This window comes from Pristiophorus japonicus, chromosome 11 (genome assembly GCF_044704955.1).
Source record: "Pristiophorus japonicus isolate sPriJap1 chromosome 11, sPriJap1.hap1, whole genome shotgun sequence".
NCBI classification, from domain to species: domain Eukaryota; kingdom Metazoa; phylum Chordata; class Chondrichthyes; family Pristiophoridae; genus Pristiophorus; species Pristiophorus japonicus.
In genome coordinates this window covers 134,238,937-134,266,862 of record NC_091987.1, presented here as the reverse complement: position 1 = coordinate 134,266,862, position 27,926 = coordinate 134,238,937, and positions in this window count along the sequence as shown.

The following is a 27,926-nucleotide window of genomic DNA, read 5'->3' as shown; positions in this document are numbered from 1 at the left end:
GGTACTATTGTTAACTTTAATCACCCGTCTGGCAGGCTGATGGTAACGCAACCGAGTTTGGTTTCTTACTTCACCGATATTATCGATCTGGTATAAGGGGTCTCCCTTTGTTACATCATATGGTTCCCCTTCCGTGCCATCTCCCCACCGCGCATGTAGGGCTTGGTTATCCAAGACCCTCCCCAGTAAACCCCTCAAGACTACGTCATTAAGTTGTTAGCCCGGTCAGGTATTGCATACAGGTCTATGGAATTCATCATCGTAACCCCTGCCGCATCTCAGGGTAGTGGATTCTGGGCCTTCGAGGATCCGTTGTGCCAGGTTCTGGTATAGACTTTATAGTTTCATTCCCACAGAAGCTAGGAAGAATGATATCCATTAGATTTAGGTTAAGCAGTCGCTGACGCATCCTAATTATATCCTTTCTTTAGATTCTTTTATTACTAGCCCCCCTTTGGCTTCAGTCTTTATGGACGGGCTTATGGGGGGACTTGCGTGGTTGTGCTGGGAAGATTTGTTGTCCCCAGGGTGGTTGTTGGGGCAGTGGTAGGGCTTCACACTCCATCCGCCCCCCTTTTTGCTCCGTTCTGTTCCCACCCTTCTGTTCCTTGCGGGGTGGATTTCGCTGTTTGTTTTGCAGCTTCGTCCGCCCAGGCATGAGCTTCTAGAACTGAAATTCCATCCAGTTGGATTTCTGCGCCCTTCCCCATACTGGCGCCCATAGCATCCGCAGCCTGCTGCATTACAACCTTACTTAATACACTATACATAGCCATGCGTTAAAATAAGTTCTGTCCTTGCTCCAGTCCTTGGCTGCTGGGATGCATATTTCGGCAGTTAAATTAAACAAAGCTAGTTCATGTAGTTGTGTCTTTCCTGCGTGTGCTATATCTCTCGTAGTCCATCTGTATTATCCAGTGCTTGCGTGGGCCTTAAGGTTCCCAGTATCCTGAGTCTCCAGAGTCGAAGTAGCCGCTGCGGTCCGTGTGAGTGTTTTATCTGCAAATTTTAAACAGATATCCTGGTCGTCACCAGGTGTTAGGTTCTGGTCTCCTCATCTTTTATCCATGCATGTCGAGGTCATTCTGTGAAATCGGAGGTAAGGGTTAGGTTGGGTTTGTGAACTACATTTATCCACCGTGGGCTCTATTGCCATAGGTGATGGTGCTATAGCCGCGCACTGCACTATCCGTCTGGTCCCATTTAAAAAAAAATCTCTTCCAGCTTATTTATCTTAGCCTTTAACTCTTGAATTTGTTTTGTTTGAGTATCTTTCTTTTATTTGTATCAGGCGAGTATTATTACATAGGCTAGTTCTGTTTTATTTTTATTCTGACTATCCCACCATTTCCTCTATCTGTCAAGTGAGCCTTTTTTATTCTATTTAGAAATCCAAATTAATAATTTCCAGTATAAAACAGCTGTCAATGGAAAGGGTTAACTCCTTTACAGGTTTATAAGAAAGCCTGATGTCATTATGTGACTTCGCGTAATCATCCGAAAAATTCTTTTTTAAGTCTTTGTGCCTTCAAAACTTGCTTAGAAATTAGGAATCCGTTAAAACAGCAGAAATCATTAGTAAAGCCGTCATAATAACAGTCTTCTCATCAGGAAAGACGGCATTTTAGATTAAACTCCAAATTTTTTTTTAACTTCTAATTCAAGTACTTGCCAAAGATTTTTTTTTGATTTAAAACGAGACCACACATTTTTAATAGCTATTTTGTTTACTGAAATCCAATTTTCACACGAGCTGTATACATTCCAACATTTCGTTTTATTTTACGGTCCCGTTCGCTGGGCAAATCTTGTGTTTTATTTCTCTCTCTCTCAGCACAAAATCTAAACTTCCGTGCCAGTTCCATAAGAATTTAAAAATTCAGTAAGGTTCTCTAATTCCCAGTTTTTCTTTCTGTGCTGAGTTCACATAGCTTAGATCTTTTCTCCTCGTTATTTTCAAAACCCTCCTGCTTGTTTAGACTGTTCGGGACTTTTCTTGATAAACAACGTCCATCAATGGAGAGTGTCTTTTACCTCTTCAAATTCTTTTTTTTTTCCCAATTAAACTAATATTTTTTTCACAGCCGATATCAACTAGTCTGTCTTTTTCCATCGCAAACACCCCTTTTTTTTGTCAGCACCTATTTAGTACGTTACGTCTTTTTTTTTTCAGATCTCCTTTCTTCAAATTAGGTTTTGTATTTTACATGGAGGGCTGCTTTTCGTTATCTCAAATTCCAGTTTCAAGGTCGTTACAATGTCTCTTCTAAACTGCTAAAGCTTGCTGTTTTCTGCTCAACAAACCTATCCTTTGTGCATTTCCTAGCTCCATAACTTACCAAATAAATCCACACCTGCGTTTCTAACTTAAAATGTCTTAAAACTTCCCACATACAGGACAACACTACAAAGGGTTAAAAAAAACTTTCACTCTGTTTGGAAAACATGAAAAGTTCATTCCGCAGTCAAAAAATCACATAGGGACTCTCACTCAACGACAGACATTCACAAAAGTCTCTCTTCATTCAACAAAGCTTATTAATTGGTTGGCCGGTTCTATTTTTGGATCCATATGTCACTTAAGATAGTCATTATCAGCTTTTTTATGGCCTTACGTAATTACGCAAGTTACAATTAATGATTGGTTTTATTTGCCTTTTTACTAGCCGTGTTACCCATCTTCTTCGGGCTATGAGGGTCTTGGGTACTCCTTAAATTCGTGTCAGGTATACAGGACGCTATTTATATGTCTTCCTTTGGCGCCGTGCACTCGTACCACTGCACGCTTTGGGTCAATATATCCCGTCACTGCTCAGGGACGTTGTCTCTATTCCCTCTCTCTCTCGTCCCAGCACCGTGCGCTCGTACCGCTTCGGGTCAATAGACTCTCTCTCCCTCTATATCTTCCCTTGCGTCGTACCCTGATCGCACTGCCGTTCTCTCGTCCCAGCACCGTGCGCTCGTACCGCTTCGGGTCAATAGACCTCCCTCTCCCTCTATATCTTCCCTTGCGTCGTACCCTGATCGCACTGCCGTTCTCTCGTCCCAGCACCGTGCGCTCGTACCACTTCGGGTCAATAGACCTCCCTCTCCCTCTATGTCGTACCCTGATCGCACTGCCGTTCTCTTGTCTCAGCACCGTGCGCTCATACCGCTTCGGGTCAATAGACCTCCCTCTCCCTCTATATGTTCCCTTGCATCGTACCCTGATCGCACTGCCGTTCTCTCGTCCCAGCACCGTGCGCTCATACCGCTTCGGGTCAATAGACCTCCCTCTCCCTCTATATCTTCCCTTGCATCGTACCCTGATCGCACTGCCGTTCTCTCGTCCCAGCACCGTGCGCTCATACCGCTTCGGGTCAATAGACCTCCCTCTCCCTCTATATCTTCCCTTGCGTCGTACCCTGATCGCACTGCCGTTCTCTTGTCTCAGCACCGTGCGCTCGTACTGCTTCGCGTCAATAGACCTCCCTCTCCCTCTATGTCGTACCCTGATCGCACTGCCGTTCTCTTGTCTCAGCACCGTGCGCTCATACTGCTTCGGGTCAATAGACCTCCCTCTCCCTCTATGTCGTACCCTGATCGCACTGCCGTTCTCTTGTCTCAGCACCGTGCGCTCGTACTGCTTCGGGTCAATAGACCTCCCTCTCCCTCTATGTCGTACCCTGATCGCACTGCCGTTCTCTTGTCCCAGCACCGTGCGCTCGTACTGCTTTGGGTCAATAGACCTCCCTCTCCCTCTATGTCGTACCCTGATCGCACTGCCGTTCTCTTGTCTCAGCACCGTGCGCTCATACTGCTTCGGGTCAATAGACCTCCCTCTCCCTCTATATCTTCCCTTGCGTCGTACCCTCGCACTGCCGTGCTACCTCCACGCGCGCGTTTTAGGATGCACCTTTTGACCCCCTTTCACCCCTTGATCGTCCTTGTACTCCGTCTCCGTCCCTCCGGGACTCACTACAGATGGTTCTTTTGTACGGATGTCCTTCCCTTGCGGTTTACAATGCCACAGATCTAACTTGAAGGTGGTGAATTAAAACATACTCACTCCAACAGCTGGGTCATTGTTCCGTTCGGGAAGTCCGTACCCTGCTCGCAGCGTCAAATATAAGGGAGAGATGGGAAGGCGTCCTCTCCCACGAGTGGGCCCACTGATATGGAGGGTCGACGTTCGCCCCAGCCCACGTAGCAATTCTCGAAGTTAGCAGACAGAGACGGATGGCAAAGTATAACGATCTTTATTACGAACGTCCGGGAACAACCCGCATCACAGTCGCCTGTGAGTGGAGATGCTCCCCGAACAGCACAATCATACAACTTTTATACATTTCAAAACCCCTCTGTTCCCGGACAAGACCTCCCTAGATTTCTAATTGAACTACCTTATCAGCGCTACTCCTCTAATTGGACTACCTTATTAGTGCTACTTTGGATTGACAGGCCAAGACCCTCGTGACTGCTTTAGGCCGTGACTAGAATGACTTCATTAGGTCGGAATTTGTTATTTCCTTGGTGCCTGTGAGTCGCCTCGAACCTCTTCGCAAGGTCTTATCAATGTCTGTTTAGGTTCTCACATCGTATCCTGTCGGAATATTATTGAATTGATAACTTCTGGAGCCTTGGTACAAGGCCGAAGAGAGGCCTTTTACCTCCTTATGGGCCATTGCAGGAACCAGCACTTTAACCCTTATCCCGCTGGTACCCCTAATGCCAAATTTCTCTTACAAACTGTTGATTCTTTCCCTCTCCATGATTGGTGGATCTGATGATTCAGGGATCAGTTGATTCTCTCTCTCTGGCCAATATTTATGCCTCAATCAACATAACAAAAAAACAGATTATCTGGTCATGATCACATTGCTGTTTGTGGGAGTTTGCTGTGCATAAGCTGGCTGCCACGTTTCCTGCATTACAACAGTGACAACATTTCAAAAGTATTTCAGTGGCTGTAAAGCCCCACTCTGGTGGTCGTAACAGACACTATATAAACACAGTTCTTTATTTTTTTCTTTTCTCTCTCTGTAATTGCTGGATCGGCTCTTATTCTTCTTTCGTATGGTAGTAGCAAAAGCAAATCAAACGTCAATATCCAAGTTGGATATCCAGGCCAAAGCTTCCGGTGTAACAGCGTGGATATCTTGTAAGCTGCCTGCAAATTTCCTCTGAGGGCAGTGCTCAATGATGCGATAGAGGGTCTGATTAGGAGCTCCACAGTCGCATGATGGGGTTGCTTTAATCTTCCACCTATGGAGAAGGTGGCAGCATCTACCATGACCAGTTCTGATGCTGATAGTTGTCCACTGTTTACGAGGAAGGTTTGATCGTTCAGGTTGTAATGTGGGGTCCTCTATAAGGAATCCATTCTGTATGTCACAGTTCTTCCAAGCATTTTTCCATCGTTCATTAAGTCTGAGGGGAGATCGCTGAAGGGCTTCGGTGAGGTCCAAAATGGTCTTCTAGATTTGAGACGGGTTGGTGATAGGTTGTTCAAGTCGGCCTGGATCGGCATGTCTTTGCTGGTGTAGTGGCTGTATTCTCTAGAGCTGCAATTCAACCTCTTGAAAAGGTCTGTTTCCACTGAAAAGCGTCGGCTAAGCGGCAGAGTCGAGTGGCCATGACTTTCGGTCCAATGGCCGCCACCGACAAAATTTTCCTCGAGTGTTTTTGCAACGGTGCTCACTTCCGTCCTGCTCCCCCCACTTCCACCCCGCTCCCCCCACTCCCGCCCCACTCCCCCCACTCCCCCCCCGCTCCCCCACTCTTGCTCCACTCCCCCCACTCCCCCCCGCTCCCCCACTCCTGCCCCACTCCCGCCCCGCTAACCCCACTCCCGCCCCGCTCCCCCCACTCCCCCCCCGCTCCCCCACTCTTGCTCCACTCCCCCCACTCCTCCCCGCTCCCCCAGTCTTGCCCCACTACCCCCCCGCTCCCCCCATTCCTGCCCCGCTCCCCCCACTCCTGCCCTGCTCCCCCCACTCCCGCCCCGCTAACCCCACTCCCGCCCCACTCCCCCCACTCCCCCCCGCTCCCCCCACTCCCGCCCCGCTGCCCCCACTCCCGCCCCGCTCCCCCCACTCCCGCCCCGCTTCCCCCACTCCCCCCCCGCTCCCCCCACTCCCCCCCCACTCTCACCCCACTCCCGCCCCGCTACCCCCACTCCCGCCCCGCTCCCCCCACTCCCGCCCCGCTCCCCCCCACTCTCGCCCCAGTCCCACCCCACTCCTGCCCCGCTCCCGTCCCACTCCCGCCCCGCTCTCCCCCCACTTCCGCCCCGCTCTCCCCCACTTCTGCCCCGCTCCCCCCCCACTCTCGCCCCAGTCCCACCCCACTCCTGCCCCGCTCCCGTCCCACTCCCGCCCCTCTCCCCCCACTCTCGCCCCACTCCCCCCACTCTCGCCTCTGTCCCCCCACACTCGCCCCTCTCGCCCCGCTCTCCCCACTTCTGCAGCGACATTGTTGATGCCCTCGACACTACATTCAGCATTAAAAAAAACAACCTGCTGTCTGACGGTGCCCCCGACAGCTTTTTGTGTTGGGGCACTGCGGCAGCCTGCTCGAGACCACCAGTGGAGGAGAAAGGAGTTTGTATGAAATCGCAATTTTTTTGGAGGAAAGTTTTTCGCACTTGTGAAAGATTGTTGGGAGTTGCGGACCTTTGCGGATGTGTAAAGTTTTGCGGACTTTTGAAAAGATTATCACTCGCTCTGTTGCCATCTGCAATGATTACTAGTGGCCTGAGGGCCTCAATCTGTACTCCACCCAGGCCTCATAGTGAGGGATGAGCCTGCAGACGCAATGGGCTCAATGTTAGCAGGGGAACACCTTGTGCAGATTGTGCAAGGCAGGGAGGCATGCAGGAGAAGGCGGGGCCATCAGCAATGGGTCCAGAGACAGTGGGCAAAGGAGGCAGCAGACATGGCTGCCCAACATGGAGAAGGGCCTGGAGATGGCCGCAGACCTCAAGGCAGAGAGGTTGGCCATGAAGGTGCAGGCATCAGGAGGAAGGTCAGGTACACTGAACCCCTGCACCAGATAGTGGGCGAGGAGCCAGATGCTAGCCAGCAGCAGCCTGCAGAGGCTGAGGAGCATCAAGAGAATGAGGGAGAAGGTGATCAGCCATCTGACATCGGAGGGGCCCAGCACAGACCTGGGGGAAGGAGGCCCTACCGTGCCAGGGTGTACCGACATCAGTTTTCCTCATGGAGCTAACCGATGAGCAATGTCTGCGAAGGCTCCGATTGAGGAAGGACATCCTCAGGGAGCTGTGCAATCTCCTGTGCCCAGATCTGCAGCCGCAGACAAGGCTGAGGACAGCTCTGAGCGTTGAAACCAAACTGACTGTTGCACTCAACTTCTACGCAACTGGCTCTTTTCAGTCTACAATTGCAAACATTTCTAATATCTTGCAGTTCTCCGCCCATCGCTCCATCTGTCAAGTCACAAATGCTCTCTACAGGAGAAGACTACAATATATTTTGTACCCGCTGACCAGGGAGAAGCAGATGGAGTGACAGGTTGGATTTGTCCGGATTGCGGGGTTCCCCAGGGTGCAGGGTGCCATCGACTGCACACACGTCGGACTGAGGGCACCACAAACCCATCCTGAGATGTTTATGAACCGAAAGGGATTCCACCCCTGAACATCCAGCTGGTGTGCGAACACCAGCGCAGGATCATGGCAGTCGATGCTCGGTATCCAGGCAGCAGCCACTATGCCTTCATCCTGTATCAGAGCAGTGTGTCCACTGTCTTCTCAGGCCCAAACCAGGATTGTGGATGGCTACTTGGGGACAAGGGATATCCCCTGTCCACTTGGCTGCTGACTCCCCTTTGCAACCCTAAGACTGCTGGTGAACATGAGTACAATGACTCTCATTCTGGTACCAGGTGCATCATCAAACAGAAGTTCCGTTGCCTGGACCGCTCTGCTGGAGTATTGCAGTACTCGCCTGAGCCTTGGTGAGGCCACACCTAGAATATTGTGTTCAGTTTTGGTCTCCTAATCTGAGGAAGAACGTTCTTGCTATTGAGGGAGTACAGCAAAGCTTCACCAGACTGATTCCCGGGATGGCAGGACTGACATATGAAGAGAGACTGGATCGACTGGGCCTGTATTCACTGGAGTTTAGAAGAATGAGAGGGGATCTCATAGAAACATATACAATTCTGACAGGATTGGACAGGTTAGAGGCAGGAAGAATGTTCCTGTTGCCGGGGAGTTCCAGAACCAGGGGTTACAGTCTAAGAATAAGATGTAAGCCATTTAGAACCGAGATGAGGAGAAACCTCTTCACTCAGAGAGTCGTTAACCTGTGGAATTCTCTACCGCAGAAAGTTGTTGAAGCCAATTCGTTAGATATATTCAAAAGGGCATTAGATCTGGCCCTTACGGCCAAAGGGATCAAAGGGTCTGGAGAGAAAGCAGGAAAGGGGTACTGAGGTTGAATGATCAGCCATGATCTGATTGAATGGCGGTACAGGCTCGAAGGGCCGAATGGCCTGCTCTTGCACCTAATTTCTATGTTTCAATGTTTCTATGAACGCATCTCCCTACTCGTGGTCATCTGCTGCATACTTCACAACCTGGCAATCATGAGGGGCCAGCTGCTGGAGGTCCATCCAGCAGTACCACCTCAGGAGGAGGCTCAGCAGGAGGAGGAGGAGGCTCAGCAGGAGGAGGAGGAGGCTCAGCAGGAGGAGGAGGAGGCTCAGCAGGAGGAGGAGGAGGAGGAGGAACAGGATGCACGTCATCAGCTACCCAGGAGGTGTCGTCGCCATCCCAATCCTGCAAGGGAGATGCAGACCCGTCTCATTGCTGCTTGTTTCCGTTGAGTTAATGCCCACATCACCCTTCAGCTTCGCTTTTCCATGGCCATCCCAATGAGTCCCTTCATACATCATTGGCCTCCGTCAAATCATACACCTGCCCAGACATAGGAAGACAAAATAAAGGTTTATTACATATTAAAGCAAGGTGCAAAAAACTAACACAACATAATTTCTCACCTTGTGCATTTCCTTATAACCCTTCTTACGCAAACCTATCCTACTACTACGCCGCAGTGTCTCCCCTGTGGCTGCCTCATGGGTCTGGGAATGCTGCTGTGTTTCCTGTGTGGGTGGAAGCTACAGATGTCCTTCACAGACACTCTCGACCAGCTCTGGCCCTGGAAGTGCAGGCTGCACTCTGGGCCACACCCTCCTCGGAGGGTTCAGTCGGCCTTGACTCGGGCGACTCCATGCTTGGAGGCAATGGCGGAGTTGCAGGTCTGGGGCCAGGAATGGTGTGATCCTGAGAGAGCACATCATCAGGATCCATCCGAGGAGCCTGCATCACTCCCTGGGGGTGGCACATTACCACTAGCACCAATCTGAGGGAGTTCAGGTTGCTGGTGTGGCGGCACAACGGAAGGTCCCCCGTGCCCCGTGGTGGACCCGGCCATGAAGGCAACACTAAGGCGTCGTGTGGTATCCAGCTGAGACTGCACCAGAGATGACAGTAGTAAGACGCTCTGTGGCCTGTTGCCCAGAGTGCATAAGAGCATTCTGAACTTCCAGGGCCGCGGCCATCCTCCCTAAAGCAGCACCCATGCGATCGTTCCCTTGCGCCTGTGCTGTAATGGCAGCTGCCACATCACCAAAGAGCTGCAGCATCACAGCTGGATCCACACGGTCTCTCTAGGAGTCCACCATCGCCTGCAAACTGGCAATAATGGTCCCCATGGTGTGCGCAGAGCTGTCAACAATGCGGGAGGCAGACTCTTCCACACTCCTGAACATTTGTGACAGGTTCTCAGGCACCCTTGCCCCCAAAATCTGGGAATGCATGGCCTCCACCCTCCTTTCATAAGCCCAACATCGATGGACTCGTCTGAGTCCTCTTCAGCAGAACGCCGGTGTGGACTCATCTCCTGGAGAGATGGCACCTGTGGTTCCCTCTGCCCGTCACCATGCTGCAGCCCGCTAGACCCCGGTGCAACACCCAGTGCAGATTCCTCTGCTATCTCTACTAGATCTGACCGTGTACTCCCAGTATCTGAGCTGCCGCGTGTGAGTGTAGGAAGCAGTGACATGGTGCTGCCAGCAGTGTCCCCCTCGTCCTCTGCCTCATCTAAGTTGGGGCCAATGGATGGAAGGGGCTCCAGGGTCTCATTTAGGCTTGAGGCCCCAATGTCCTCGAGGGTGTCAGGATCGCCATGGCTTTCAGTGCCCTCAAGGCTGTCGTCCAGGCTTCGCCTCCCACTCTCCATGTCATTGTCTCCCTTGCCTCGGCTGCCACTGCCTTTGAGGCTGTCGTCCTGCATTGCCCTCCCACTCGCACTAGGACCCTCTCGTTGGCTGTCACTCGATCTCTCATCTGCAAGCGTGAATAGCACAAGGGCTGCCGTGAGGGGGAGGTAGTGGATTGACACATGGAGGTTGCAACTAGCGCACTTTCAGAAGGAAAGGCACAGTAGGCACGGGCACTTTCAGGGAGAGATAGCATTAAAGGAGGGCCTCACTTCCATTGCTGCCCACAGGGGGATCGGCATCGCCAGTACCAGTGGCCACAGGGAAGGCAGCATGTCTGCCCACAAGCACCTCTACCCTCTCCTCCAGAGGTGTCAGGATCTGAAGCTGAGCCTCACCACCACCAGTCCTTTACTCCATCCGGTTGTGTACAACCTGGGCCTGAAAAACAAGGAATAGTTGCTGAATAGCATTATCGTGAGGCCTCAGAAATGAGTGCACAAGTGTGTGTCCCTGACATGCAGCTGTAACTGTGACATGAACGGGAGCCTCCATTGCGAGAACACACACACATATATATACAGGCCTCAACAGTGAAATGAACAGTGACTATATCGTGAAGGTGGGAAATGAGAGAAGGTTGAAGGAGAGTCTCGCTGATGGAAAGTCAGCAGTTGGTGGAACAGGTACTCCCTTTCATCAGACAGATGATGTCGTTCATCCTTTATCGGCACTGGGTGGCGGTCTGATCATGAATGGAGGTCCCTGTCATCTCCACAGCTATCTCCTCCAGGCATTGGTAAAAGCCTCCCGAATGGGTCTCCTTGCATCGGGGTGCAGGACTCGCCTCCTTCCCTCCACAGCCTGCATCAGTATCTTGAGTTCTGCTTCAGAAAAATGGGTTGCCCTCCTTGGTACAGGTGCAGCAGCCACAGCCTCAAATGCCTTCCCCCTCAGGGCCTAGCTGCAAACTCTGGCCTTTAAGAAGGCCAGGGAGCAGCTGGCTCGTTAAGGCCAAATCAACAGAAGCTGAATTTCCCCATGCAAACTCCGCTCCAACCTCCACACCCACACCTCTGCAAAGTGCCGATTTCCACCGGCCAAGTCCGCTGGGCGGCATTTTTTTTAAAAATCGGTGAATTTCGATCGATTGGCCGCCACAACCATTGCGGCAGTAATGGTGGCCAAAAAGTGATAGGTGCGCCCCGTTTCAGGCAGACCTGAATTTCGGCCCCTGCATATTCGCGGCGTAAGTGTGGTGGAGTGATGTTTGCAAGCACGGGGAGCCAAAGTGTTGGTATCGATAAAAGCGTACTGTTGTTAATTCTCATAGTAGAATTCAGCTGGACATTAATGGATTGGACATGCGGACTTGATAACCATGCCAGAGAACATTACTCTGCTGTAGAGTACACCAGGACGAGTTTGAGGCTCCCCATGTGGATCATGTAGAATTTACCAATATCTCACAAAGATTCCAGGTACCTTTCTGGGCTTTTAAAATGAGTTTAAAGGGGCAGGCAAAGCCTGCGGGGGATAAAAGGGGATGCATTCATGGAGACCCCCCCCCCCAGTGTTTGGACTCATAGGAAAGGGAATTCAAAATGGACCTAAATTACAGAAGCTTGAGATCCCCTAAACATCTATGGGAAGGAGCATATCAATTTTAAGATTCTACAACATTTTGGCTGCGAAAAAGAGTTACCAAATACAGGAGGTGGAGCCAACGTCTGAAGCAAATTCGTGTATTAAAGATCCCAGACTGTCTGGGGGAACTATTCACCCTCTAAGAGATAATCGAATTACCCAATCAAGCACAATGGAAATCATGGTCAAGAAACTGGACAATTCTAAAACAATGCAAAACCAGTGATAGCACATTCTCACACCCTAATCAAGTTACTGCTGACAAAGGAGACATTTGAAAATCAGTGGACAGTACAGTTTAAACAGAGCCCAAGAGATTTGATAAGAGATACGGAGCCTTTTTTTTACAAGGAAAGACCAGCAAGGAGCAACACGCAGACTAGCAGAACACAGAAACTAGCAGAAGACAGGAGAGAAGCAGAGCACAGACTCAAACACAGACAGACACAAGCAGCCGGAGGTGGGGAGTGAAGAAATGGAGCAGTGAAGGAAACTACTAGAACTCATCAAGAACCGACTGAGCACGAGGCCCACGAAACGGAAGGTTGTCAGCAACCAAATTGACAACCCGGGCCACCACAACCAGCGAAACGACCAACCAAAACCAACTCAGCAAAAACCGAAGAATCGACATTTATTTCCACTCTACAACCTACTTCGGAACGACCAACGGGTGAGAAATTACCAAAAGGGATGAACTAAACTATTACTAACCAAAGAAAGTGGGTACTTACCCCATACATCCAAAACGCAACTTACCGCATCAACGGACGCACCCCAACCGAAGACTACGCAGTCCGAAGTCCTCTCCTCCGACCGGGGTACGGCTCGCCTAGAAGGCCAAGTGCAGCGAACCCCGAAACCACGATTCACCGGCAACTGTCAAAAGGGATTGGTGAGCATAGCCCCTGAACCCCCCAGAGCTATAACTTTGTTAGTTAGGGGAATTGGGAGGAGGGAGGCTGGGATAACTTGTGTAAATGTATCTGCATTCGCCTTTTTACCCCATTTAGAGTTTAAGCTGTATTCTTTTCCCCACAGACTGTAATTGGACAATTTATTCAATGTGTTGTACCCCTCAGTTTTGGTCTGTGTGTGTTATTAAGGATGTGCCTTTTACTTCTTTGTAAACACAATAAAGCCATACCTGCTTTCTACCTTGAAACCGATTGTCTGTCCAAGTCTGTCACAGTCCCTTCATAATTCCAGTGTCTAGAACCAAGGGTGTGGGAGCGATTCGGAACCGCTCATATAAGGTCAGAAGGGAAAGCTGACCCCCTGCAAACCACCCCTTACAATCTGGTGAGTTTCTGGCTCTACTTGACCCTCCTCTTTAGTTTCTTCCCAAGGTTCTGGAGATGTTGTCTGTATGACAGGGTGCGATCAAGCGTGACTGCTAAATAGGAGGGCTTTTTGGCATGGTTTACTCTGCACCGCAAAAGGAGACTTTCAAAGCTTGGTTTGCTTGATGGATGTTGAGATGGAATGTCGAGGTGATGGTCTTTTGCGGGTTTGGCCGGAGTCGCCATTGGTGGAAGTAGGCCTCCATTCTCTGTAAATCACTGGTCAGGGTCCCCCCGGTGATGGACAGTTTCATGTTTTACGTGGCCAAGACAATGTCATCAGTGAATACGAACTGCCAGGTCTCTGTTCCGGGTGGGTCCCTGTGGGAGTCCTTTGTTTAATGTCCTATATCTGCTCTTCTGGGTGCCAGAGTACACACGGAAATGTCGGTTGCTAAGCATGGAGTTGAGAAGATGGATCATTGTTCTGTAGGGTAAAATGGTGGATCGGTTGATGCTCTCTCTCTCTGTGATTGGTGCATCCATTGACTTTCTCTATCTCTCATTGGTGGATCTGTTGATTTTTTCTGTATCTCTGTGATTCAGGGATCGATTGATTCTCTCTCAATCAACATAACAAAACAACGGATGATCTGGTCATGATCACATTGCTGTTTGTGAGAGTTTACTGTGCGTAGATTACAACATTGACTACAATTCAAAAGTACTTCATTGGCTGTAAAGCACTTTGAGATGTCCGGTAGTCGTGAAAGGCGCTATATAAATGCAAGTCTTTCTTTTTTTCTTTTCTCTCTCTGTGATTGGTGGATTTGTTGAATCTCTCTCTCTCTCTCTCTGTGATTGGTGGATCTGTTGACTCTCTCTGTGATTGGTGGATCTGTTGACTCTCTCTCTGTGATTGGTAGATCGGTTGATTCTTTCTTTTTGTGAGTGGTGGATCAGTTGATTCTCTCTCCTCTCTCTGTGATTGGTAGATCTGTTGACACACACTCTCTCTCTCTCTCTCGCTCTGTGATTGGTGGATCAGTTGATTCTCTCTCTCTCTCTCTGTGATTGGTGGATCAGTTGATTGTTCCTCTCCATTATTTGATGTATCAATTGGTTCAGTTCTCTCTCTCTCCCCTTTTCTATTTGTCCAACATTATTGTAGTGCCTATGTAACATTCAATCTTCAGTTCTTCTGAACTGTGCACCCCTTTACATTACAGATACCGCCTGACCTGCTGTGTATTTCCAATGCTCTTTTTCCATATTTCAACTCAACTCTTGGCAATTCCTTCTACTTCCCAGCTCAAAGTGACTGGAACAACTGATGGAAAAACGCGTCTGCTGCATATGAATGGGTTTTAGTCACTATCGCCACTTGATTACTGTGGGGTACTAGTGCTGTGGTGCAAGAGCTGAGCTGCCCTTGCTCTGTAATTCCCAGACAGCCTTTTAAATATTAGTGGCCCCAAAATCCATCCAAGCTCCCACCCCTGCAGAGACCCCATTCCCTGTCCCCTTTGGTCCCCCGTGCAAGGGGGTTGTTAATGAAACTGTTTGAAAGAAATGTTGCCATTCCCAAGGGTCCAGCTTGCTTCCCTGATTCAGACAAACCCCCCCCCCCCCCACCCGCTCTGTCCTCCATGGGGCTCAGGTGCCCCTTTGGATGCCGGTAATGCCACACCTGACATCGTGTACTGCCACATGTCAGTTCCCTTATGGGCCGGCCAAGAGGAAACTCGCCGTGTTGGGAGTCCCCACCCCCAGCCTCCCCGCCCCCTCTAAATAGCTGGCATTTTAATGGATAGGTGGAGACTCTGCCCCCAGCCCTACCCCCACCCCCCCCCCCCCCCCCACCCCCCATCCCCCACTACAAAGGCTGACCGGGATTTCGCAAATGAGTTGGGGGACCCGGATATGTTGGGTCCTGGCAGGGAATGCAACAAAGAGCTGTGGAGATTCAGCCCCCAGCACTCCACTCCTGGCATACGGCATGGCACCAGGTGTACAGGTACTTTATAGCACACATCAATTGTTCATTTTAAATCTAAGATTGCTAGATTTTTGTTAACTGAAGGTATGAAGGGATTATGACTCAAAAGGCAGATATATGGAGTTGGGTCACAGATCAGCCATGATCTCATTGAATGGTGGAACAGCCCTGCTCCGGTGTTCCTATGAGTATCACAGTGTGGATTGTGGCTCCTAGCCTGCAGCAGCTCTATGGGCACTGAAGGTCACATCATTGGTCCCTATGAGCATTAAATGCAAATTCCACTGCCCCAACGTTTATAAAGGAAGTCTGCCTATGGAATTTTATATATCAATCTGTCTCAGTGAGAGTTGAGAGTTAATTCTGTAACCGCCATGGAATAAGTGGTCTAGAGTCAATCCAGATCCTGTGCACAGACGCTAAGCCCCGCTCTCATTCCATGCTAAGTAGGCTAGCCCATCAGCCAATCTCAGAAACCCAATGGTGGTGCTGTGTGGGCATGTCACAGTGTAACAGGGACAGCCCCCCTCACAGTGTCGGTGGAGGAACTTTTCCAAACACAATGCACAGAGAGTTTATCTTGCCAGGTGGCAACCACTGAGTGCAAGAATGTGTTCATTCACCAGCACAAACTTCCCTTTGCAAAAAGGAAAAGCAGAACTGGTGTGCAACATTCCATGAGTGGCATCAAAAACCAGCAAAAGGAATTATTCAAATGGCATCTGGGTGAGATCTAATCCCCAATTGAAGGCGGTTTGAGGAGCTTTAGTGTGCAGTTGTTCCTCCCCGCTACTGTACGCAATGGGTGATAAGATGTACTCTATGGTCCAGAAATTGCCTGCACTTCCGGCTGCTTCCTGTCTGCCATCTTGGGGCCTTAGGCATCAATGCACCGCCTGAGAAACGGGCAACTTTGGTGCCTATTTGTTTTGCCAACAGCACACAATGAATTGGAGGAATGTAATGCCATAAATTTCAGAAGGAATTGTCTTGCTCCATTTCTGGATTCTGTTTCTGGATTCACAAGATACGTTACAGATGAGAAGGGCCATTAGGTCCGTCTTAGCCCATTTATCTTCACCCATTGTAGCATACAACTGCATTTTGGGATTTGTGTCTCCACTACTCTCCCCTAAAGTCCATTCTGTGTGTTGATCACTCTCTGATATTGGGCCAACATTTGCCTTTTACTTATTGAACCTGTGACCCCCTTATCTTGCCCTTGTAATTTAGTTGGAAGTAATTTTCTGAATCTTTTCCATAATGTCTACCATCGTATATACCATTTTAAGATCATCCCTCTGATGCTTCCTTTCAAGGCTGAGAAACCCAAATTCTCCCGTCTTTCATGATTCAATCCTCTGATGCCCTATAACTATTCCTGGTATACTGCCTCCAAAGCTCAGATATCTCAGAGACCAGAACTGGATTCATGCGAATTGAGTTCATGGACTGAACTGATAATCAACGAGAATTAGTGGACTGGGCCAGAGGCTTGGTAATGTGAAATCAGGTACCATGGCAACTGCTCTGATTACTACATTGAGTGCTCACTATTACAAAGGCCAAATGCCTGTGTTTACAGCACAGTCTCTGTGATGAGGCTCAGTGCTGGGCCACTGGGTATCATTATGTGTCGAGCAAGTCACAAAAAGTTAAAATGTGCTTTAACTGCAATAGGACATTAGTCCTTAAAAGATTTGTAGACTCTTCCCTTATTAATTAGAACGTTATTCCAAACGGCACATTAAACAGATGGACTAACCTCTGAGTTTGGCTTTACTGTGGATTTAATCCTCCCTGTTGCTGCACACATAGGTTGTTATGGTGTTATAAATCAATTACAAATAAGGTTTAAATATTACAATTAGATCAAAGTTAATCTGCACTGTATTGTGGCACCTTATTGGACACCAAGGGGTAGATCTTGAATATGCGCAATAGTGTAAAACAGCTGATAGTGAATCTGGAGCCAATTTTACATCACTCCCCATTTACATTTCCAGTAACTTCAATGAGAGATGTAAAACAGGCTGCCGACTTGCCATCACCCGTTTTACACTATCCCACAACGTCAGGATCTGACACAATCATCTCCCGACTTACCATCACCCGTTTTACACTATCCCACAAAGTCAAGGGCCCTGAAATTCCGGCCTCCCCGGGTCCTTATGGAGTGTCTACGGACCCAGGAAGACATCGGAAAAGCCAGTTTTCAGCGCACAATGCGCATGCGCTGAAAACCGTTTTTTCTGATCTGTCAAGCTGGAGCTGGACAGATCTCACGCATATCGGGAGCGAGGACATTTGCAAGGGCAAGATTGCGGTATTTACCCATATCTTGCCCAGCAAATGTCCTCAAAATTCTTCCACCTGATAAAAGCAGGCATAAAGATCACATGGATGAACTTCAGCAAATGTACATCCCTGTCTGGAGTAAAAATAAAACGGGGAAGGTGGCTCAACCATGGCTAACAAAGGAAATTAAGGATAGAGTTAAAGCCAAGGAAGAGGCATATAAATTGGCTAGAAAAAGCAACAAACCTGAGGACTGGGAGAACTTTAGAATTCAACAGAGGAGGACTAAGGGTTTAATTAAGAGGGGGAAAATAGAGTACGAGAGATAGCTTGCAGGAAATATAAAAACTGACTGCAAAAGCTTCTATAAATATGTGAAGAGAAAAAGATTAGTAAAGAAAAACGTAGATCCCTTGCAGTCGGATTCAGGTGAAATTATAATGGGGAACAAAGAAATGGCAGACAAATTGAACCAATACTTCGGTTCTGTCTTCACGAAGGAAGATACAAATAACATTCCGAAGGTACTAGGGGACAGTGGGTCTAGTGAGAAGGAGGAACTGAAGGAAATCCTTATTAGGCGGGAAATTGTGTTAGGGAAATTGATGGGATTGAAGGCCGATAAATCCCCGGGGCCTGATAGTCTGCATCCCAGAGTGCTCAAGGAAGTGGCCCTAGAAATAGTGGATGCATTGGTGATCATTTTCCAACAGTCTATCGACTCTGGATCAGTTCCTATGGACTGGAGGGTAGCTAATGTAACACCACTTTTTAAAAAAGGAGAGAGAAAACGGGAAATTATAGGCCGGTTAGCTTGACATCAGTAGTGGGGAAAATGTTGGAATCGATCATGAAGGACGAAATAGCAGCCCATTTGGAAAGCGGTGATAGGATCGGATCAAGTCAGCATGGATTTATGAAAGGGAAATCATGCTTGATGAATCTTCTGAATATTTTGAGGATGTAACTAGCAAAGTGGACAAGGGAGAACCAGTGGATGTAGTGTATTTGGACTTTCAGAAGGCTTTTGACAAGATCCCGCACAAGAGATTGTTGTGCAAAATCAAAGCACATGGTATTGGGGGTAATATACTGACGTGGATAGAGAACTGGTTGGCAGACAGGAAGCAGAGAGTCTGGATAAACTGGTCCTTTTCAGAATGGCAGGCAGTGACTAGTGGGGTGCCGCAGGGCTCAGTGCTGGGACCCCAGCTCTTTACAATATACATTAACGACTTGGATGAAGGAATAGAGTGTAATATCTCCAAGTTTGCAGATGACACTAAACTGGGTGGCGGAGTGAGCTGTGAGGAGGATGCTAAGATGACTTGGACAGGTTAGGTGAGTGGGCAAATGCATGGCAGATGCAGTATAATGTGGATTAATGTGAGGTTATCCATTTAGGGGCAAAAACACGAAGGCAGAATATTATCTGAATAGCGGCAGACTAGGAAAAGGGGAAGTGCAATGAGACCTGGGTGTCATGGTTCATCAGTCACTGAAAGTGGGCACACAGGTACAGCAGGTGATAAAGAAGGGAAATGGTATGTTGGCCTTCATAGCTAGGGGATTTGGATATAGAAGCAGGAAGGTCTTACTGCAGTTGTACAGGGCCTTAGTGAGGCCTCACCTGGAATATTGTGTTCAGTTTTGGTCTCCTAGTCTGAGGAAGGACGTTCTTGCTATTGAGGGAGTGCAGTGAAGGTTCACCAGACTGATTCCAGGGATGGCTGGGCTGTCATATGAGGAGAGACTGGATCAACTGGGCCTTTATTTACTGGAGTTTAGAAGGATGAGAGGGGATCTCATAGAAACATATAAGATTCTGACAGGACTGGACAGGTTAGATGCGGGAAGAATGTTCCCGATGTTGGGGAAGTTCAGAAGCAGGGGACATAGTCTTAGGATAAGGGGTAGGCCATTTAGTGGTCTGACAACCCGGGAGAATTTCCCTGCTCTTCTCCGAGGTAGTGTCGTGGGATCTTTCCTGCCCAGCCGAGAGGGAAGGCGGGGCCTCGATTCAATCCGGAAGACGGCACCTCCGACAATGTGGCGCTCCCTCAGCACTGCACTGGGTGTGTCAGCCTGGATTATCTACTCCACAACCTTCCAATTCAGAGGCAAGGTCTACCACTGAGCCCCAACTGACACTGACAAATAGGGATAGTATAATTCTGCCCTCAACATCAACGTAATGAAGACAGACATATTTGGCCTGATACATCGAAACAGTCTCCTAGGCCTTTAAGCCCTTACTAACATTCTTTGGGTGCTTTAGTATTTAATCGTATCATTGGTTTTGTAGTTTCTGGATGAAGAAAACAGCAACAAGCCTTAATTCAGTGGCCAAGAAAGCCAAATAAAGTATGAGGCGTGTGATCTATTTTTCCTATTTGTGTTTTTTTAGAACATTCTGTTCCCTTGGCACGGTCCAGACAGCCTTCAGGCGACCCAATGAACTAAAGCAGATGAAACAATCGACAATGACTGGGAACTTCAGCTGTTTCCTCGCGCGCTCTCGCTGCCTGTCACCCCATTTGGGTGGGGCATAGCCTGGCACAGCTCACTGCCTTCTACTGTTACAGCTTCCCACCCACAGGCAGACTCAAGATCCAGATTTTAGTCCAAACAAGCCCTGCGATGAGCATTCTGGCAGCAGGTGAACAGATTATTTTCAACTGGTAACATGTTTTTATTGCAAAGTCTGAGCCCAGGTCAAACGGTTAGCAGCAATTCTCAAATATTAAAACGTGTAAATGGCATCATAAATGGCAGCAGGGCTCAACTTAAAAAATATATAAGCTCACGATCTAATAGCCTCTGTCAAAGTAAACAATGGCAGGAATGTAGTTTATAGTAATGAGAATGTCATTGCCATTTTTGGATATTCTAGACGTTGTTTAGAACTGTCAACAACACACACAATGTTACCTCAGTGACCAATTGTGTGCAGAGTGAGCGAAACACTTGGAAATTTCACTTTCATTTCCTACTGAGGAAACTAAACTTGTGCATAACATGTCATCAAAATGGCTGCGCAGTGGGGTACACTCACATTGTTCCAGAGACTGCCCCCCCCCATGGTGCAGGGTTGGGGTACACTCACATTGTTCCAGAGACTGCCCCCCCCCCATGGTGCAGGGTTGGGGTATCCTCACTGTGCCAGAGACTGCCCCCCCCCGGTGTAGGGTTGGGGTACCCTCACTGTGCCAGAGACTGCCCCCCCCCTCATGGTGTAGGGTTGGGGTATCCTCACTGTGCCAGAGACTGCCCCCTTCCCCCATGGTGTAGGGTTGGGGTATCCTCACTGTGCCAGAGACTGCCCCCCACCCCCCGGTGTAGGGTTGGGGTATCCTCACTGTGCCAGAGACTGCCCCCTTCCCCCATGGTGTAGGGTTGGGGTATCCTCACTGTGCCAGAGACTGCCCCCCCACTCCGGTGTAGGGTTGGGGTATCCTCACTGTGCCAGAGACTGCCCCCTTCTCCCATGGTGTAGGGTTGGGGTACCCTCACTGTGCCAGAGACTGCCCCCCCCCCTCATGGTGTAGGGTTGGGGTACCCTCACTGTGCCAGAGACTGCCCCCCACCCATAGTATAGGGTTGGGGTACCCTCACTGTGCCAGAGACTGCCCCCCCCCATGGTGCAGGGTTGGGGTATCCTCACTGTGCCAGAGACTGCCTCCCCCCCCCCGGTGTAGGGTTGAGGTATCCTCACTGTGCCAGAGACTGCCTCCCCCCCCCCCGGTGTAGGGTTGAGGTACACTCACATTGTGCCACACATTAGACATTAGTGATACCAGTTGAGTTTTTACTAGTGGGGCCTGAAACTTCTGCTCCAGGCGAAGGTGTGAGGCCTAGTGGGGCCTGAAAGTTCTGCTCCAGGTGAGGGAGTGAGGCCTAGCGGGGCCTGAAACTTCTGCTCCAGGCGAATGTGTGAGGCCTAGCGGGGCCTGAAACTTCTGCTCCAGGCGAAGGTGTGAGGCCTAGCGGGGCCTGAAACTTCTGCTCCAGGTGAGGGAGTGAGGTCTAGTGGGGCCTGAAAGTTCTGGCTCCAGGTGAAGAAGCGAGGTCTAGTGGGGCCTGGAACTTCTGCTCCAGGTGAGGGAGTGAGGTTTAGCGGGGCCTGAAACTTCTGGCTCCAGGTGAGGGAGTGAGGCCTAGTGGGGCCTGAAACTTCTGCTCCAGGTGAAGAAGTGAGGTCTAGTGGGGCCTGAAACTTCTGCTCCAGGTGAGGGAGTGAGGTTTAGCGGGGCCTGAAACTTCTGCTCCAGGTGAAGAAGTGAGGTCTAGTGGGGCCTGAAACTTCTGCTCCAGGTGAGGGAGTGAGGTTTAGCGGGGCCTGAAACTTCTGCTCCAGGTGAGGGAGTGAGGCCTAGCGGGGCCTGAAACTTCTGGCTCCAGGTGAGGGAGTGAGGTCTAGTGGGGCCTGAAACTTCTGCTCCAGGCGAAGGAGTGAGGTCTAGCAGGGCCTGAAACTTCTGCTCCAGGTGAGGGAGTGAGGTCTAGCGGGGCCTGAAACTTCTGCTCCAGGCGAGGGAGTGAGGCCTAGTGGGGCCTGAAACTCCTGCTCCAGGTGAGGGAGTGAGGCCTAGTGGGGCCTGAAACTTCTGCTCCAGGCGAGGGAGTGAGGTCTAGCGGGGCCTGAAACTTCTGCTCCAGGCGAGGGAGTGAGGCCTAGTAGGGCCTGAAACTTCTGCTCCAGGTGAAGGAGTGAGGTCTAGCGGGGCCTGAAACTTCTGCTCCAGGTGAGGGAGTGAGGTCTAGCGGGGCCTGAAACTTCTGCTCCAGGTGAGGGAGTGAGGTCTAGCGGGGCCTGAAACTTCTGCTCCAGGTGAGGGAGTGAGGTCTAGCGGGACCTGAAACTTCTGCTCCAGGTGAGGGAGTGAGGTCTAGCGGTGCCTGAAACTTCTGCTCCAGGTGAGGGAGTGAGGTCTAGCGGTGCCTGAAACTTCTGCTCCAGGTGAGGGAGTGAGGTCTAGCGGGACCTGAAACTTCTGCTCCAGGTGAGGGAGTGAGGTCTAGCGGGACCTGAAACTTCTGCTCCAGGTGAGGGAGTGAGGTCTAGCGGGACCTGAAACTTCTGCTCCAGATGAGGGAGTGAGGTCTAGCGGGACCTGAAACTTCTGCTCCAGGTGAGGGAGTGAGGTCTAGCGGGACCTGAAACTTCTGCTCCAGGTGAGGGAGTTGAGGTCTAGCGGGGCCTGAAACTTCTGCTCCAGGTGAAGGAGTGAGGTCTAGCGGGGCCTGAAACTTCTGCTCCAGGTGAGGGAGTGAGGTCTAGCGGGGCCTGAAACTTCTGCTCCAGGTGAAGGAGTGAGGCCTAGCGGGACCTGAAACTTCTGCTCCAGGCGAAGGAGTGAGGTCTAGCGGGGCCTGAAACTTCTGCTCCTGGTGAAGGAGTGAGGCCTAGTGGAGCCTGGAACTTCCTGCTCCAGGCGAAGGAGTGATGTCTAGCGGACCCTGAAACTTCCTGATCCAGGTGAAGGAGTGAGGCCTAGCGGGGCCTGGAACTTCTGGCTCCAGTTGAAGGAGTAAGGCCTAGCGGGGCCTGAACGGGCAGTCAGTTGGAGAGCCGGCCTATGCTGGATTAGGTTAAGTGTCACATGAAGAATATGGTTTGATTCCAAGGAGTGGAATCCTGCCACAAAGCGCAAGTTAATAAATATCTACAATGTGCTTACAGTCTGCTTCTCCTGTAAAGAGCATGGCTTTATAGCGGCTTTGAATCCCTCTATTCATTGTATGAAAGCCGTGTTTCAACCACAAAACAATAGGGTAATTTTCATTCGAGTGTAGAGTTCTGCAGCTCATCTGGTAATTGTTCAATGTATCTGTTTGAGCTCGGTCAGTGTAACTATCACCATGCAAGCTCCTTGACAGAAAAGCCAAGCTTTCCGCCAATTCCTATTCAATGCACAGAGCATGTCTCCCACAACCTGTTCTCTGCAGTTTTCTCGCTCGCCTTTTCATCTCTGCACTAAGACAAGTTTCGAATTGCCAACTCTCCCTCCCACTTGCCCGATAGCACCTATCAAACCTTTTGTAACATGTTTTTAATCTGCAGACACGAGAGATTGAATTTCTGCGGGTGGGGACGGCGGGGTGGTGGGGTTTGGCGGCGGTGGGGGAGGGGAGAGGTGGGCGCATCTCTAAATCGTCTGCTGTAACTTCCGTGGAAGATCTGTAAACACCTGCCCGCCCCAGTTATGCCCATGTTATCTTTCTGCCGGAGTTACAGCAAGAGATCAGGAGAAACTCCTGCAGAAATTCAATCCCAGATTAACTGGTGAATTTGCACAAGCGACTAATTGGGATAGAAAGAGAAATTGGGGCCACATTCGATTGAAACCTGTTTCCTAAAGTGATATTCCAGATAGAACAGCCCTCTCCCGCCGCCCTCACCAGTCAGTAATATATTCAGTTCCTTTCGAAAGGACTTTATATGGTGGGTTTTCTGAAGCAAGCACAACAACAGCTTGCATTTATATAGTGCCTATAACACAGTAAAACGTCTAAAGGTGCTTCACATGAGCATAATCAAACAAAACTTGACCACGAGCCACATAAGGAGACATTAAGACAGCTTGGTTCAAGAGATAGGTTTCAAGGAGCATCTTAAAGGAGGAGGGAGAGATAGAGAGGCAGAGAGGTTTAGGGAGGGAATTCCAGAGCTTAGGGCCTCGGCAGCTGAAGGCACAGCCACCAATGGTGGCGCGATGGTACTTGGGGATGGATAAGAGATCAGAATTGGAGTAGCACAGAGATCTCGGAGGGTTGTAGGGTTGAAGGAAGTTTTCGATATCGGGATACAGAGATATAAGTGCAGTTTACTCCTGAATGGTTAGAAAATGTGGGCAAAGCTCCTCCTAAGTGAATATAAGAATATAAAAATTAGGAGCAGGAGTAGGCCATTCGGCCCCTTGAACCTGCTCAGTCATTTAATAAGATTATGGTGGATCTTCTACCTCAATTCCGCTTCCCTGCACTATCCCCATATCCCTGGATTCCCTTGGAGTCCAAAAATCTATAGATCTCAACCTTGAATATACTCAAAGACTGAGCATCCACAGCCCTCTGGGGTAGAGAATTCCAAAGATTCACCATCCTCTGAGTGAAGAAATCCTCCTTATCTCAGGCCTAAATGGCCAACCTCTTATCCTGAGACTGTGACCCCTGGTTCCAGATTCTCCAGTCAGGGGAAGCAGACTCTCAGCATGTGCTCTGTCGAGCTGTCTAAGAGGTTTATACGTTTCAATGAGATTACCTCTCATTATTCTAAATTCCAGGGAATATAGGTCCATTCTACTGAAGTGTGCAGTTCGTTCACAATGTGGTGAGGTCAGCTCATTCTCATAATTGTGCAAAGGCCCAGATTTGAGCACGTGCAAGGAGCACGTTGCTAATGACAGCCGGAAATTCATTGTAGGTAAAATATAAAGAATGCAGCTAATTAAAGGCTTCAGACCGTGCGAGCCTGCGCCAGAGAGACCAGCGAGCATGGTGCTTCCATACGAGCAGGACTGCAGCCTGTGCTGGGTCCTGAATGGTTCAAGTGATTGAGATTGTAAGCCGCGGTGGCCATTTTGCAGTAATCAACTCAAGCTCAACTTGGAAAGCAGTTGAGAGACTTTGCTGGTAAGAGACCATTATTGAGACTTGGCGGTCAGGACAATGCTTTGAGAGCTGTTGTGAAGATGAGAAATTTGTGGAGCCCCAAATTGTTTTGTTGCAGGTAGAGAATTGTCCCTTCGAGGCAGGACTAACTATCCAGAACTCTAGGCAAAAGATATACTAAAATATATATTCTAATTCTGGTCTCTTGCGCATCCCTGATTATAATCGTTCCACCAGTGGCAACTGTTGCCTAGACCCCAAGCACTGGAACTCCCTCCCTAAATCTTTCCACCTCTTTCCTCCTTCAAGATGCTCCTTAAAACTGGTAGTGCAGCAGTAAGAGTGTCGTACAAGGGAATGGTTCATGATCTACTGTTATGGATTATCCCGGGCAAGGCCCCATCGTTATTCGGCAGGAGTTGGCTCGAGAAAATAAAATGGAAATGATACGATATCAAAGCTTTGTCATCAGCGGATGTGCTCAAGTCCTGAGCAAATTTCCCTCACTGTCCAAACCGGGAATTGGCAGCTTCAAGGGAGACAAGGTGCAGATTCATCTAGGCCCAGACGCAAAGCCCATCCATCACAAAGCCAGGGCGGTCCCGCACATGAGGAGAGAAAAGGTCAAGCACGAATTGGACAGGCTACAATGCGAGGAGGTCATCTCACTGGTCAAATTTAATGAATGGGCCAGCCCCATTGTTCCGGTGTTAAATAGCGATGGCACGGTCAGGATGTGTGGAGACTACAAGGTCACGATCAACCGAGTTTCGAAACAAGATCAGTACCCGCGACCGAAAGCTGATGACCTATTTGCAACGCTAACCGAGAGAAAATCGTTCACCAAATTGGATCTAACGTCGGCCTACATGACACAGGAACTGGTTGAATCATCAAAGCAACTTACGTGTATCAACACGCACAAAGGACTGTTTATTTACAATGGGTGCCCTTTTGGCATTCGTTCGGCGGCAGCCATATTTCAGAGAAACATGGAGAGCCTATTGAAATCCTTCCCCAGGACCGGGGTATTCCAAGACGACATCCTAGTCACAGGTCGTGACACCGCCAAGCACCTGCACAATCTGGAAGAGGTTCTGCGTCATCTGGACAAAGTGGGACTCAGGCTAAAACGTTCGAAGTGCATTTTCATGGAACCAGAGGTCGAATTCCTTGGATGAAAGATTGTTGCAGACGGAATCAGGCCTATAAACGCGAAAACAGAGGCCATCAAAAATGCACCCAGAATGTTACGGAGCTGCATTCGTTCCTGGGTCTTCTCAACTACTTCGGTAACTTCTTACCCAAATTGAGCACAGTATTGGAGCCTTTGCACAAGCTGCTCAGGAAAGGAGACGACTGGGTGTGGGGTGAACTGCAAGACAGAACCTTTGAGAAAGCTAGAAATCTGTTGTGTTCCCACAAGCTACTGGTACTGTATGACCCATGCAAGCGTCTAGTTTTGACCTGTGATGCGTCGTCCTATGGGGTCGGCTGCGTACTCCAGTAAGCCAATGAGTCACGCAAACTACAACCAGTTGCATACGCATCTCGAAGCCTGTCCAAGGCGGAAAGCGCCTACAGCATGGTAGAGAAAGAGGCTTTAGCATGCGTTTATGGGATAAAGGCAGATAATGTCAGCACCCACCTCTGGATGCGGGACGACGCGTTGGTATTGATACCTTTATGTTCCATGCACAGTACCTGTTTGGGTTTTGCTTCGAGCTGGAAACCAATCACAATCCGCTTATATCGTTGTTCTCGGAACATAAAGGTATCAATACCAAAGCACCATCCCGCATCCAGAGGTGGGCGCTGACATTATCTGCCTATGATTATGCCATTTGCCTTAGACCAGGCACTGACAACTGCGTTGACGCATTGAGCCGGTTACCGTTGCCCACACCGGAGGTGGAAACGCCATTGCCCGTAGAGCTACTCATGGTCATGGATGCCTTTGAGAGTGAAGGGTTGCCTGTCACTGCTCAACAAGTTAAGATCTGGACCAGCCAGGATCAGGCCCTATCGGTTGTAAAACGTTGTGTTCTTAATGGGGACTGGTCGACCATCCCCAAGGAAATGGGTGATGAAACCAAACCATACAGCCGTCGCAAAGATGAGCTTACCATCCAGTCCGACTGTTTACTGTGAGGTAATCGTGTTGTAATGCCCGAGAAAGGCAGGGTGAGATTTGTATGGGAGTTACATAGTATGCATCCCGGTATTGTCATGATGAAGGCCATCGCCAGGTCCCATGTTTGGTGGCCTGGCATTGACTCGGACTTAGAGTCAAGCATACATCAGTGCAGCACTTGCATGCAGTTAAGCAATGCCCCAAAGGAAGCTCCGCTCAGTTTGTGATCATGGCCATCCAAATCGTGGTCTCGAATCCACATCGACTTTGCAGACCCCTTCCTCGGTAAAATGTTTTTTGTGGTGGTGGATGCATACTCCAAATGGATAGAATGTGTGATCATGTCATCCAGCACTTCCACTGCCACCATTGAGAACCTGAGAGCCATGTTTGCTACACATGGTCTGCCAGACATCGTCGTCAGAATGGACCGTGTTTCACAAGCCTGGAGTTTCAAGAGTTCATGAAACACAACGGCATAAAACACAGGAGGTCGGCCCCGTTCAAACCTGCGTCCAATGGTCAAGCGGAGCGCGCAGTTCAAACCATCAAGCAGAGCCTGAAATGTTTAACTCACGGTTCCTTGCAGACACGCCTATCACGCGTACTGCTCAGTTACAGGACAAGGCCACACACACTCACCGGGGTCCCACCTGCGGAACTATTGATGAAGAAAAGCAGGCTCTCTCTAGTCCATCTTGACTTTAATGATCATGTCGAA